A 4,538-nucleotide genomic window follows, 5' to 3' on the forward strand; every position below is an offset into this window, starting at 1 on the left:
ACTTACTCTCTGAGCCTGTGAATTCTTCCACAGCTCTCAACACAGAGCACTCAAGACGTGGGTCTGGCCTGAGTGAGTCTGAACTCAGAGGGAACCACAAAGTGGCCGACAGTGCCCTCTGCTGGCCGAGATGGGTAGCTGCTGCTACCTCCACCACAACTGGTTGGCTTGCGGGTCTCTGAGAGCACGGGCTGCCAAGATGTAGAAATTTAGATAATTCTAGAGGTTTTTGCTATAGGGAGAGATACCCAATCATAGGAAACTCCGCTGCCCGTCCTCCTCCCATCCAGGGTTGAGCAACATCTCCATGTAAAGGCTAAGTCCTCGTGGCCTTCCTGACACCCTGTCCCTGATGGGCTGCGGTTCTCCTTTGCCCTGTACTAATAATCCGGCTACTTAACCACTTGGGTCCTGGTGGCCTTGACACTGCGAGTGACCACAGCTTTCCCTTTGCTATTAATAAATGCCTTGGGGGAATGACCTTGAGAGTGTACAAATGTCCTTGTTCTCCTTGAACTTGTGGCCACTAATTTTAACCTCTGCTAGTGGAATGCACTGGTGCTGTTTATCATGGTGATGTCTCATGGCGACTTTCCGTTTCCTTTGTGTTCAACTAGAATTCTTCAGAAAGGAAGAACAGTCCCTTCTTTCGCTGCTGATTGATTAGCACATCGTTCCAGCTTTGGCCACAGGAGGGCGCCTTGAGATCAGGTCTTGTGTTCCTTTGCCGCCCTCTTTGAGTACTTTCCGACATGGGAAGATGTTCCAGGCGTTATCTATCTTCTAGCCTCCTTATTTCCCTGGAATGAGTCATCTTTCCCAGGACCCTGGTGCTTTTTATTGGAGAAAGATGCTTAGAAACTGTTCTTGTCTGTTCTGTTGCTAATAACAAAAAGTACCTGTCTGAGTAATTCATAAAAATGGAGGTTTATCCAGTTTATAGTTTGGAGGTCCAAATCCAAAGGCCACATCTGGAGAGGTTTTCTGGCTGCGTCCCCACATGTCAGAAACAGGAGAGCACATGGGTGTCTCTGTGTCTCTGCTCTGGTCTCCTTCCCTCTCTTATAAACCTGCCAGGCGTCATTAGTAATGAGGGCCCCATTTAGGAGTAGGATGGCTTTAATCCTAATCTCTTTGCAGAGCAAAGCCCTGCATTTCTTTTTCAGAGAGATTTTTGCTATAGAATGTGTGCACTTGCCAGAGATAGACAGAAAGTGAGAAGTCACTCTCCAGGGCAAGCCCTTCTCCTCCATTTTCCTCTCAGGATTTTGGGCATGCACTCAAGCGAGTCCAGCATTTTAAACCTCTGGGTCCGGGACTCAAACTGTGGTCCACTGTGTGGGAGTGCAGCAACGAAATCATTATACCATCTATTGATCCCAAACCCTGCCTTTCAACACTATAGTCCGTTTTATTTATTTTTTATTTTTTATGTCATTGGGCGTATGTGCTTGCTGGAGAGAGGCAGAGAGAGAGAAAGCGAGAAATCATCACCGAGTGGGGGATGGCCACTCTGCAGTTCTTTCTCCTCTATTCTCCTTTCAGGATTTTGGGCATGTACGCGCACATACATCCGTATGATTTTCAAGCCACCAGATCTGGGACCCAAACTGCAATTGGCCGTGTGAGAGCCCAGTGCCCTAACCACTGCGGCTTAAGTAACAGCATTAACTAACTACTGAGCTTAACTAACAGCATTCCACCCAGACCCCCAAATTCACATCCTTCTCACACAGAATTATCAGTTCAGTAATCTGAAAGTCCTAACTCATTCCAGCGCCAGTGTAAAATCCAAAGTCTCACCTGAGACTCAAGGCAAACTCTCTCCAGCTATGGAAATGGGGACAGAATGCATGCTCCCAAATTACAGTGGTGAAGTAGGCGTAGGTAGAAAGTCTGATTCTGCAGGAAGAAAGGAGTAACAGGCCTCAAGTAGTTCTGAAACCCAAGAAGGCCGACATTGGATCCTGAAACCCCAGAATAACCTTTTCCTCCTTGTGCCACATCCTGGATACATGGAGGGGGCTGTGCCTCCCAGCCATCAGGCAGCCTTGCTGGACCAGGTCCAAGCTTTGGCTCTTTCTACTTGGAGTCTGTCTCCCGCCTGCAGTTCTTTCAGGCTGGTGCTGCACGCTGATAGCCTCACAGTTCTGGGGGCTCCAGGGTGGTTCCACTCCTGTAGCTCCACTAGGCTTTGCCATGGCAGGGACGTTATGTGTCAGCTCTGACCCTATACTTCCACTTGATATTGCCCTCCTGGGCCCTCTGTGGTGGCTTCACCGCCGGTTGTCTGGGACATTGAAATCTAGGTGGAGACCTCCACAGCTTGAATTCTGCGAGCCTGCAGAATTACCTCCATTTGCATTCCACCAGTGTCTGCTGGGTGCATGTTGCTGAGGGGCATCCTTAAAGGTTGGTTGAGCCATGGCTGTGGCAACTGGAAACAGCTGCGTGGGGTTACTTTATTGGGATGTGGGGAGCAGAGTAGCTCAGGACAGTGCATCCACCCCAGGCCAGCCCTCCCAGACCTTTCTCTTTTTATTCACTCACTCGCTCAACATACATTTGTTATGCCTTGTGACAAGTTCTGACAGAAAACGAACAGGAATAAGACGTAATCGCTACGTTCACCTCCCAGACCATTCCGCTCCCCTTGGCCGCTGGATTTGGGCAGAGCAGGGGAAGAACAGTCTCAAAGATCTCAAAACTGCCCACAGGCCTTTTTCCTTTGGCTTGACAATTATCACCTGGATCCTTTCTATCCCCGTTAATCTCTGGGAGTTAAGAGCATCAAGAGGGCCTGCTTGGAGGAGGTGACCTTCCATCTCTATCTTGGCAGGTGGAGTTGAGCCGAGAGATGACTTTAGAAGCCAGAGGGAGGAGGAGGGTCCCAGGTTTCCACGAGGAAGAGTCGGTGTATCTAAGAGAAGGAAGGAGTCAGAAGCTCAGTGCACAGAGGGCACATGTGACAGCCTGGATGGAGAGCAGGTACAGAGCTGTGCAGAGCAGAGAGCAGGCCCAGAGGGTGCTTGGCTTCCCCCGAGGCTCTCACATCCCTCACGTGGGCGTGAAGTCGGGGCTCAGTTGGCAGCACAGGATGGCAACTAGAAGTTGGTCCCCTCTCTTCTTGTCCCACTAAGCCCAAGCCCTTGAAGTATGAATGAAGTATGGGGTTTCTGCACAGGTTCGTGCTGGCCAGTCCTGCCCCACTTCCTGGTCTGCAGGGAGCTCACCCTTCGTCCAGTGCCTGCCAGATGTCTGTGCCTTGGGCCAAGGCCTATAGTGTCCTTCTCTGAACATCTCAGTTTTACCGCTCACCTCCCAACATCCCTCCCAGTAGAGGCCTGTGTCCTTGCCCTCCATGTTGCTTCTCAAGCCCCAGCGTGAGGTTGCTCCTGCTCGCAAGCCTTCAAGGGAGGTGCAGTCTGCTGCCTTCAGAGTGCATTTGGTTACTCCTTCATTCCACAGGTATGCCAAGTACCCTGGGTGTGTACTTTACACCGAGTACCTGTGGACTCTGCTCAAGGGCATCTGTGTTCTCCATCGTTCTTTTGTCTCACCAGCCTGGGGCAGTAGAGTAGGACTAGGAACCAGCAGCTGTGTGCTGCTAGCTGTATGCAGAGCTTCCTTGGCTTGCTGCCAAAGGGACTTCCAGCAAAGCAAACCAGGCAATGTACCAGATAGTCCCATTAGGTTTCTCGTAAGAGAGATTTTTTTGCTATAGGGGTGTGTGCTTGCCAGAGAGACAGAAAGCAAGAAATCATCCCCCAGGAGGGATGGTCACGCCACAATCTCTTCTTTTCCATTCTCCTCTTGGGATTTTGAGCACGGGTTTACATGCACATGGCATGAATTTTAAGCCACTAGGTCTGGGACTCAAACTGTGATCAACTATGTGGGAGCCCGGTGATGTAATCATTATGCCATCTGCTGGTCCTCCCATTAGCTCTGAGAGGTGAGCACCGGTTAGCAAAGGGAAACACACTCAAGGCCAGAGTGCAGCTGGTTATGTGCAGGTTGCTGCCTTGGGGTGCTGGGAAACAGGTGGTGTGGGCTAGCACTGACAGTTACCCGTGAGCTGAGCCAGAGAAAGGGCTTCCCCACCTGCTGCTGGTGCCTCCTGGTGGCCAAAGAAGGCCAAGGGCTTGGAGTCTGTTGTGCTGAAGGTCAGTTGGGTGGAAGAGTGGAGTGGGACAGAGTGACCTGGAGGCATGGACCAAGTGCCCAGCTCCGGCCCTGACCTCGCTCTCATCTGTACTCAGGGACAGGGAGACAGACTGTCCCAAGGGGTTTGCGCTCAGCACAGAGTAACTTGACTGAGGCTGATAGGACGCCACCTGTGTAGATTGCAGACTTCTTTCTGATGAGGACATGCACTTGGGGTTTGTGGGCAAAGTCTGAGGTTTGGAGAAAAACATGACTACTACGGTGAGTGTCATGCCAAGGCTAACTGAGCCCATTCTGAGGAAGGAATGACACACCCAGGGGGATGCTGGCTTTCCTAACAGGGAGTGGGTGGTTTCAAGGCTTCCTCTATG

Source organism: Tupaia chinensis, unplaced genomic scaffold (genome assembly GCF_000334495.1).
Source record: "Tupaia chinensis unplaced genomic scaffold, TupChi_1.0 Scaffold144150_1, whole genome shotgun sequence".
NCBI lineage: Eukaryota > Metazoa > Chordata > Mammalia > Scandentia > Tupaiidae > Tupaia > Tupaia belangeri.